Source organism: Lagopus muta, chromosome 5 (assembly GCF_023343835.1).
Source record: "Lagopus muta isolate bLagMut1 chromosome 5, bLagMut1 primary, whole genome shotgun sequence".
NCBI classification, from domain to species: Eukaryota; Metazoa; Chordata; class Aves; order Galliformes; family Phasianidae; genus Lagopus; species Lagopus muta.
In genome coordinates this window covers 51,963,705-51,974,528 of record NC_064437.1, presented here as the reverse complement: position 1 = coordinate 51,974,528, position 10,824 = coordinate 51,963,705, and the positions used below count along the sequence as shown (strand labels likewise).

The 10,824-nt window shown below is 37.1% G+C and overlaps 2 long non-coding RNA genes across 2 annotated transcripts in view; one reads left to right on the top strand and one right to left on the bottom strand.

The window, feature by feature from the left end:
* Window positions 1–7,160: 7,160 nt before the first annotated feature.
* Window positions 7,161–8,919, bottom strand: LOC125693636 (uncharacterized). Its single transcript, XR_007377190.1, has 2 exons — window positions 8,550–8,919; window positions 7,161–8,054 (listed from the first exon to the last, which is right to left on the bottom strand). It is a non-coding gene; the product is annotated as an uncharacterized LOC125693636 (long non-coding RNA).
* Window positions 8,920–9,950: 1,031 nt separating this feature from the next.
* LOC125693638 (uncharacterized) overlaps window positions 9,951–10,824 on the top strand; it is a 92,146-nt gene continuing 91,272 nt past the window's right edge. Inside the window, exon 1 of the long non-coding RNA XR_007377193.1 lies at window positions 9,951–10,039. This is a non-coding gene — a long non-coding RNA (uncharacterized LOC125693638). The remainder of the gene's footprint in view (window positions 10,040–10,824) is intronic.

Here is a 10,824-nt window from a genome sequence, read left to right as displayed (position 1 = left end):
AACAGTGATTTAACTGAGGTGCAGAGGGTTGTTTAAAGCGTCTCTCACACCCTTCAAAGGATTCTGATGGAGTAATTGCAAGGCTGTAAGTGAACACCACGCGAGGGCAATTACAATTTAAAGGGTCATTGCTGCGTGTTCCTACTTAGCAATTATCACTCAGTAGATCCTGCGGTGAAACACCCATCTGGTCTTTCATTGATTGTTAGCCCTTTCTATGATTACCTAGAGGACAGAAAGCACAATGACCTGTTTCTTATAGGCTAGAGAGGTGTACTGGAGGAGTAACTGCTCCATATCTTAGGCTGTGACATACTGATAACCTTTCATGACTGAGTTTTCTGGTTTTCTTTTGGTTATTTCAGTGCACTGTCTTACAGTAATTAATGTGTTTTAGTTATTGCCTCAGTTGTGAAGAAAAGCAGTAGTTGTTCAGCATTGGTTTGGTTATGGAATATATTAACATGTAGAAGCTGGGTTTTTTTTGTCAGTATGCTAGCAGTGAAGCTATCTATATAATGAAGTGCACCGAGGGTTAATTCAATCATTTGAAAAAATACTAAGGACACTCATTTCTACCTTGAATGAAGGATACACTCAGCTAAATGACACATTTTCAGTAGTACTAGCAGCTCTGCAGTTGAAGAGAGATGTCTCCCTTACCTGCATGCGTTTTCCTACACGCTCTTCTGATCTGTCAAGGAGTCTGCTTAGGTTTTCAGCTATTAAACAAACAGGAAAGAGAAAATCAGGTGCCTTTTAACAACTGTGAGAGCTAAACCTAAAAGGCTGGATGAGCTCCACAGCCTGTACAGAGGAATGTTTGGACTGTGGATGAGATAGAAATGGGGTGATTCCTATTAGTAGTAAATGGTATTGGTGCATTTGATAGAGGAACAGTTTTCACATTCAGGAGGTCAGTATAGCTGCTCTTTTTGTCCAGATGGAGAGACTAAGATAAGAAGTACTTTGTTTACAGTTGAAGTGATGATATTCAGTTATATTCAAGTAAGAAGTTCTAATTGGAATTGATAACTGTTACATAGCTATATTCATGTTTACATGGAAGGATTCTATAAAACTATGTTATTAAAATTGTAGATTAAACTCAATGTCAGTGCCATTCATCCTTCAATTAGCTATCAGCATTTAGTTTTTTATACAAGCTAACTGCATCTACTTGTCAGTGATCAAACATAATCCTTTCCATTTCAATCCAGCTGTCTCCTGTGTATTGAATTGTTCATCTTACACAAAATCCTGCCATCTCAGGAAACAGAGCTGGCAAAAACACATTAACCTAGGAAACACTGCTTTTGCTAACAGGTAATCAACTAACATCTGTAGGATCATCACTTAGAAAGTTTGTTTAAAGAAACATTTAAAGAAGCTCTCTGAAATATCATCTCCACATTTAGGTATGCTCAAAAGAACAGATAAAATTATTATAGGTTACTTAAAAAGAAAAAAAAAAAGAACTAAAGTATATACACTATTTTTGTGTATTGCAGAAAAATATTTTGGATCTATACTTATGTTTGTTGAAGTAGCATTTTAAAGGCAATGTTTGGAATTCTTAGCTACTTCTTCCCCAAGAGAGTGTTGGGCACTGGCACAGGCTGCCCAGGGTGGTGGTGCAGTCACTGTCTCTGGAGATGTTCAAGAAATGTTTAGATGTTATACTGAGGGACGTGGCTTAATGGGAAATATTGATGACGGATGGATGGTTGGGCTGGATGATCTGAGAGGCCTTTTCCAAACTTGGTAATTTTATGATTCTATAATACAGTATGGCTTGATATCTTAATTTCTAGAGTAACTCTATTTTGTAGGACTGATGTACATATGCAGATGTAACACAATGGCAATTGGGTCATGATTTTTTTTGAGGATTATTTTCACTTCGTAGCTTTCTCTTTGCCATCTGAACACTGATTATATTAGTTTGACTTTATAATATGTTTTCTATTCTTTACTGCTGTACTTTAGAATGAATGATGCTTGCATTGTGAAGGACCTTTTATGACAGTGCTAAATTGCATCACTCTGAGCACTTCACAGTACTTAAAGCAGAATTTGCTAATGGGCTAAACACAAGCACTTCCATTTGTTATTTACTACGTTTAACTGTAATTCAGCAATAGTTAAATTGTAGCTTAGTTTTAACAGTGCATTGTGCTCCGTAAAAGGATAGTCTGTTACTGCTTTCAAGCTCCCTCTGACACTGGGTGATGTTTTTCTTGTGTAAGGGATATCATGTAATAATGAAAAAAAAAAAAAAATAAATAAAATGGAAACACACTATTTGGAACTAAAATTGAAACAATGCTCAATCTGAATTTAAACCTGCACCCCCCCCCCCCCCCCGACATAATGTGAGACCAGAAATTAAACAAATATTCTTGCATTTTTCTTATTAAAAAAAAAAAAAAAAAGACCTGCTCACACAGGAAGTTTGAGCTTGACAGAAGAAACAAGTTGTCAGAAGTTGTTTGATATGTAATTACTATTTCTTTGTTTTGAGATTTTCCTTTCTGCTTTCCCTTCACTTGCTGAACACCTTTCTAAACCTATGGCTGACAAAGCTTTGGTCCTGTAGAATGAAGGAGGACACTTAAGGAGGAAAAAAAAAAGTATAGGAATACTGAGTTCAGGCTGCATTGTAATACACGTGTCTTATGAGATGGAATTAAGTTTGTATGAACAGTTATGTGTTTTGTTTTTGTTTTAAACTTTTTAGCTCTTAATTTGCTTAATCATTTTAAAAATTTATTAAGAACAAGACAAACAAAAACAAATAAAAAAACCCCAATGTGGGTGTGTATCAAGGCTCACAACATTTTGGTAATGGGAACAATTATTGTTATTCCGAGTTCTGGAGGGGGCTGTATTACAGAAAGAGCAACTTCATAAACAGAAGAGGGCAGAAATAACACGATGGCCAAGGCTGTTCCCTCCTCTGTCTCCTCCTTCAGCTACAACAACCCCAGGCGACGCTACAGGCTTGGGGCGGTGTGGCTGGAGGACTGCGTAGAGGAAATGGACCTGGGGGTATTGATTGATGCTCGGCTGAACATGAGCCGACAGTGTGCCCAGGTGGCCAAGAAGGCCAATGGCATCCTGGCTTGCATCAGAAACAGTGTTGCAAGCAGGAGCAGAGAGGTGATTGTTCCCCTATATTCAGCACTAGTGAGGCCGCACCTCGAGTACTGTGTCCAGTTTTGGGCCCCTCACTGCAAGAAAGATATTGAGGCCCTGGAACGTGTTCAAAGGAGGGCAACAAAGCTGGTGAGGGGTCTGGAACACAGGCCATATGAGGAGAGGCTGAAGGAGCTGGGAATGTTCAGCCTGGAGAAGAGGAGGCTCAGGGGAGACCTCATTGCTCTCTATAACTTCCTGAAGGGAGGTTGTAGTGAGCTGGGGGTCGGCCTCTTCTCTCGTGTCATTAGTGATAGGACCAGGGGGAATGGCTTCAAGCTACGGCAGGGGAGATTCAGGCTGGACATTAGGAAGTATTACTTTTCAGAAAGGGTGGTCAGGCACTGGAATGGATGCCCAGGGAGGTGGTGGAGTCACCGAGCCTGGGGGTGTTCAAGGAAAGGCTGGATGTTGTGTTGAGGGACACTGTTTAGTGGGAGCTACTGGGAATAGGTGAACGGTTGGACTGGATGATCTTTTAGGTCTTTTCCAACCTTAGTGATTCTATGATTCCATGATTCTATATGCTTCACAAACGCCCAGTCCTTTATTTCCGGCATTTCTGCTTTCGTGGTTTGTCGTGCTCTGTTCCTCACTTCTCATCTCATTATACCTGCTTCCCTCTTGCCGTACCTACCCGGGAGCCGTCAGCAGGGGGAGCGCTGAGAACGCGGAGAGACTCTCCGTTCAATGGGCTGCAGTGGGAAAAGTGCAGCCCGGCCCGCGCGCTTCGCAGCTGGAGCCTGCTGTGACGGAGAGAAAAAAACCGAGTTCTCAGCGTGTTGTCTATGGAAATCCAGCGTGAAATCTAGTTGTTATGACTTAGATTTTTTGAGGGGAGTGCATTTGGGACTTTTGAAAGTGAGATAAATTTTCAAGAGGCAAAGAACAGGTACACACACACTATATTTCTTTATGAATGTCGAATCCACGAATTAAGGATGGGAAGAATTAGAGTTCATCAATTAAATTGTTATACTATTTGTTCGATGCAGTAAAAAATAGATTAGTCCCAAACTGAGATATGGTAAGTAGGGAGCTGTGGTAGGCTTTTTTCCCTATGTACATATGTGTAAAGATTCTCCCTTCACTGCAGTTTTTCAGTGTAAATACAAAGTTAACAGAGAAAAAAAAAATTCTAACTAACTTACAATCAAGGATTTTTGACTGTATGGATTTACTTAATAGTTCACTGGGGGGTCAGAAAACTGATGCATGGTAGGAAGGAGGAGAAAGAGGAAAGAGGAGGAAGGGGTACAGGACTTTTCAGCAATATAGATCTCATCAGTTCTTCATATGGATCCTTTCATTCTTGTTTACACGTTACACTGAGGTCGATGGTTTTTATATCTTCAGGGGAAGAAAAGAAAAATGTTTTACGTGGATGCTGGAACGTGAATTTGAGGTCTTAACTTAAGCTTAAAACGAACCTTGATGTTCAAAATAGTACGTTGTGAGTAAAAATGTTTTTTACTGCAAAATGCAGCTTTCAGAAAAACTTTGCTTTCCCATTCTCACTTATGCCTGTGCGGACAGGTATTCTCACTACCTGTATCATTACCTGTCTCTACACTTACCTCTGTAGAAAAATTACACTTATTCATGTCAGTGTATTTTTGAAAGCAGCTGAGATGAACATATTTCCCTCTAGCTAAATTTGGCACTTTTTCCTTAGGCAAATCTGTCATGGGCATTTGTGTGTGAGTATAGAGGAAATGCAAATACTCTTTTTTTTTTTTCCCCTCAAATTGCAATGTCAAAGATATTCCTTTTCATAAACTGTGCTCTTTCACAATAAGCAGCTTCTCTTCCTCCACTATGGTAATGAATCGGTTTATCTGGTAGATACATTGGATCAGGTAATTAACTTGGCTGAACAAAAAGTACTGCAGAATTGTTCTTTTTGGGCTCGCTAGTACTATGATCTGGGTGAAAGCACAGATACAGTGGGGCAAAGGCAGGAATAGGGAGTCATGGGAACTTCAAAAGTGCTCATGTAATACTCATTATTACCACATACGAGGGTTTGATTTCTGAAATAGACATTATTTCCAGTCTTGTGAAGCTGTTGCAAGAAGTGAAAATGAAAAACTTTCAGTTTAATGTGGGCTGATTTCTGAGTGGGTTTTTGTTAGGTTGTTTCTGATATATTGAAATGCTTCAGGTATAAATAAAGCCCAAAATGTTAATCAGTATCTCCCATTCCTACATATGTAAAATACAGAAGGGGAGAAGGGGCAAATAAATAGAAGGTTAGTTATAATTTGGAAAATACACTAAAGAGCTAAATATTTGCTTTAAAAAAAAATAATCAAGTGTTCCTACAGGTATAATGCTACATAGAATAACTTTAACTACAGTATTATGCTTTATTATGATTTAACATTTTGTGTATGTGCTGTATATTTGGTGTCATTAGCTGTGTCACGTATTTATTGGCAGTTCAAAATTGGATGTCTGAAGTGATTTTCATGTGTAGAAATGATGAATAGCATGTAGTCCTGCAAGGAACACCTTGCCCAAAGAGGTTGTGGATGCCCCATCCCTGGAGGCATTCAAGGCCAGGCAGGATGTGGCTCTGGGCAGCCTGTTCTAGTGATTGGCAACCCTGCACGTAGCAAGGGTGTTGAAACTTGATGATCATTGTGGTCCTTTTCAACCCAGGACATTCTACGATTTTATGATTTGTTTGTCCTTACTGAGTGATTTCTCTTGATATCAGGGATGTGCCTACATTTGCACTGTTTATTGAAGTGATAATTTTGGTAATTTATTTTTGTAAATTTATAGTTTCCAATTTTAAACTCTTCTCTGCTGTTATTTGCTTGTACATCTTGTTTCAGAATTGGGACTTACAGTATTTTAAATTAGTTTCAAGTTTCATATTTAAGTACAAGCTGATACTATAAATTTATCCATAATATATCTGCAAAACATCTAGTTAAAAATCAATGTAACCTACAATACTGAAACAAATCTTGTTTCAGATGAGATAAATGGAAAAAAAATCTATTACACATTACAGAATAGAGAGGAACATTTGTACAGCATATTAGAGTGAAGCCTGGCATGATTACGTTCCAGTCATTGCAATGGAAAATGTTGATGTTTATTATAATGCAACCAAAGGTTATTTTGGGGGATTTTTTTTTTTTTTAATATATATTTAAATAGAGTTGTATTATTCTGATCATGTTTCTGCTGGTAGAAAACTACCCCAGCTCTGTAGAGAAAAGTTGAACATAAAATTACTTCTAAACCATAAATGAGTGAGTTGTATTAGCTTCCTTCTTTTACTGGAGGTAAATTTGAAATGATCTAGAATAATAAATAATCAAAAGACTATTAGTCCTTTGCAACTCAGTGCTTCCCTCTTCATGGAGCTGATTCAGTGTCAGTGTTCATCATGGTATTGACTAATTCCTTGTTTTTTATTTTAGTATCAGAGATTTTATATTCATGTCTGTAGATGGAGCTAGTGTGTCCAAACTTGCCCCCCTTTCCCTCCCCTTCTCCCCCACATTCTGTTCCTGGAAGGTTTATAGGTTAAATTTATATGTGTGAGATGTATTCAAGGTAAAATGTATGCTCTGTGATGCAATTTAATATTTTGTTTTATGGTTAGATTTAAGTTATATGGTGCTTCCCCCCCATTTATTTACACTTTATCTTGTTTTATGTGCTTTTTTTCATCTTTATATGTAGTAATTCTGCAGGTTTCACTTGATTCTGATCAGCAGATTTAGTATTTCGTTATGTGAAAAAAGCCTTCCATTCTTTACAAATGAGATAAGGAATATTATAACATCTTAAGATATTTATTTCATCTAGAATAATATGGCACAATAGTAAGGAAGTAAAATGGCTGGTAGTGTACATACTATTACTTTCTCCATGCATGGAGTTTTGCAAACCTTGTTAGAATTTGTGGTATAGGGTAACACAGACTTCTGAACAGTGTGTGAAACTTTAGGTTTTTATTTGACACGTGGTATATTCAGTTACAAGGTTCCATAATATTTTTCACAGAACTGATATGACATCTCTTTCTAGAGTAAACAAAATAAACTGAACAGAAATGCAATAAAACATTAACAGGAAAATAAAATTCTCCAGTTCCTCTTCAAAGATGCTGTGAATAAAAGGAGAAGAAAAAAATTAGTATGCTTATTACTTGATTTACTATTTACCAAGTTTTACCAAGTCTGTTTTAACAAGCAAGAATTTACAAGCTGGCGTAATATGAGGTACATAGAATCTTGTAGGATTGGGTCCTAAGAGTAACTTGTACGTTTTAGACACCCAACCTGGATAACACGCACATGACTGAGCCTACATGACCAAGCCTCCATGCCCTGACTTGCAGTGCAGTCCGTGAAGACTGAGTCCAAGAGAGGTTTGGTGTTGTACTTTTGCAGTCTGTGACTCTGTTCCCTTTACTTCTGAAAGTTTATGGGAATAACAAATTCAGAAATATTAGCAGTGCATTTGCTACAGATGAAACAGTTCACTAAGCAGTATGTTAAACGTTTGAGTAGATACTTAAAATTCTCTCACAGAATTAAATCACAGTGAATTAGAAATGAGATTAAGTAATACCACTACCTTGTGTTCATTTTTTTGATGGTGAAGTGAGTGTTACATAAACTAACCTTTCATTTCTTTGTTTGTCTATTTCCTCCATGCATTTCGATCGTCATTTCGACAGCGCTGTTCGGAATGAATGGCGAAGTACCTCAGTCGCCCCATTTTCCCATGCTCTATGCCTCTTTAGATCAAACTCTCAAAGAAGTATATGCATAGGAAAAAGGAACAACGAGCCAAATCAAGATGTGGTGAGAGTATAAAGAATAAACCTGTAATAAAAAACACAAAGATTAATAAGCATTGAAACAAAATGCATTTTTGAAGTGCATTTCTTTTTTTCTTTTTTTTTTTTTCTTCTGATTCAGTGTTACAGAGTTGTTAGAAGATAGTCTAGGCTAGAAGGGAGGTTAAAGCATGAAACAAATAACTTTAATCCCTGGGGATCAACAGGGACTTCACAGCATTTAGTATGTTAAAAATTCAGTGTAATTTCCTATTCTGAAATACAAACAAGAAAATGAAGCTCTCGGAAAGAAGAAATGTAGTCATTTTTGTAGCAGGGATCAGAAGCTGAATTATAAGTCAGTAAAAGTACACTATCTTCTTTTAATGAAGTTGGAACTGCTGCGCAATATTTAAGACTTGGACTTAAAGGCTGCGAAAATATGTGTTAGAATTACCCACTGAATATGCTAGAGGAGAAAAAAAGAGTTATATCGTACAAAATACTGAAAAATTAATTCTGAAACAAAAGAAAGACGTACCTGTTTAGCTGTCTGATGCTGGGACTGCAATAGCTTCGTTTTCATGAGAATTTATGCCTTGCTCAAGACCTTGAAGAAATATGAAGAATACGATGTAACTGTTTTCGTAAGTGATAATCCATTTGCCCCTTGCCAAGGTCTTTGCTGCACCTGCAGATTGGGTGCGCAAAAAGCGCTGCTTTGTAGAACTTCTGAAAACTTGAGAAGTATCATTCATATGTTGGGGGAGGTAAAAAAAAAAAAGAAAAGGGAGTGCAGCAGACAACAGGACTGATAGGAATAATTGAAGCGATGACTTGAAATGTGCGCTGAGAATGAAGATTTATCATCTGTTTTCTTTCACATACGTCAATGGTTTGGAAAATGTAAATCTGGGAGAGGACTTCTTGTTCTGAAAGGCTGTGCTGCATTTTCTGTCTACTACCCCCCTTCTTTCAGAGCAAAGTTTTTTTGAGAATCTCTATCAATGTCCTTCACTGAAAATACAACTTTACTAGGGAGATATCAAGGCCTGTGTACAAGGCTTTCCTTATCCAGGCACCAGTGAGGCTCCCTGCTGGATGCCAAGGCTGGGAATATCTTTCACTGTATTTAATCCTATTTTTTTAAACAAATTCCTCAACCATTTGCTTTCAAGATGCTGTCTTTCTTTTAGGATCTTTGTTATAATACAACACTTGATTGACTACATAAAGGTTTTATGAATTACAAGAAATCTGGAGAGATCAACTTAAATTATTTGGAATTGATTCAGGTTAGTTCAGAATACTTCAGTGCCACATGTAGTAGCAGTGCTTTACTAGTGATTATGCATAAGTTTGGACAATCCCAAAATTCATTACATCTACTCTTTCAGCATTAGATTTTTTTTTTCATTAGACTCTTAGTGTTCATTTTGTAATTTCAGGTTCAGTTTGTTCATTTTTGACAAACAGTCTTTGCAATCTGTCCTGTGTACAGTGCCTTGGAATAAAAAGATATGTATGTATTTTTTTGTGGTGAATTTTTCCCTAAATTTTTACGAAAGATATAGTTGATTCTTTCAGTTTTTCTTCAGAGAAGCTCTGTGCTTCTGGACTGAAGCCATGCTACTTGTGTTTCAAAGAAAGTGTTTCGTGCTATATAACACAAAATGCTTGCTTCAGCTGTGTTATGCTTTCAGCCTTTAATCAGACAGCTACATCACTGGGAAAGAGAAAAGCTATCCTGCACAAACATATGGAGTTTTCACAACAACTTTAGAAGATTGAGCACTAAATTGCTGGATCAGCAGCTGGCCCATAGGCAGTGTTTTATCATGAGTCCTAGGCCATCTAATGCAGAGTGAGCACCTTAAGAAACATGAAATATTATGTTTCAAAATAAGCTTGTACACAAAGTTTTGATAAGGGCTGTATCCACAGAAGTCCTTAATGAAATCTGGAGTGAGGCCTGCCAGTTCCATCATTATGAAGAGGAGTGGCAGTACAGATGTGTTCTCGCTGAGAGTAGTAAGATTCTTTACTTGTGTCTGAATGAGCAGTCTCTTGATTTGACGTATTATTTTTCTGGTTTATAATTGATGTTATTGATTGGAAAATAGCTTGTACAGCCAGTAGGTAATTTAATGGTCTCTCAGGAACACAATGAAAGTATATTTGATTTGGATTGAAGAATTAGACCTTCAGTAAGTGATGCATTTTATTCTGAGAGATAAATAGAGCAGGCACATTTGAAATGGTAGATAAAAAATGACAAGAACATATCTGTCAGTCTTCTGCCTTTGATGCTGAATACAAAGAGGTGATCTGATCCCTTTTAGCCTTGGTACATGATTTCTGAAATGCCCTCCATTAAGGCTTTCCTTTCACAGGAACAATATCTACAGCTACTGTAAAATAGGGTTGCCTGAAATTTTAATATGTCCAAGGGTTTTTGGTGTCAGTATCTTACAAACTTGATGCCTAATTTGGCATAATAAATATTTGTATTTAGTACCTTTTCGTACAAAAAGATTCATGCAAACTTCAGTTCATGCATATATGTGAGTAAAACTGTGGATCATGGCTATAAGCTGATTGTTTTTTATTAATTATTTTTATTAAGTGCAGCTGAATTGTGCAGAATGATGTATCTTAGTGAATAGCTTTTGTTTCAATACTCTCTGAGCAGTTTATGAGACTCAAAATACCAGCTATCTTGTATTTTCAAATTGGCAGATTTTAGTACTTGTAAAGATTTGGAACACTATTTTTCATCAGCTTACACAAGAGTTCTCTCTTAGATTTTGTTTTAA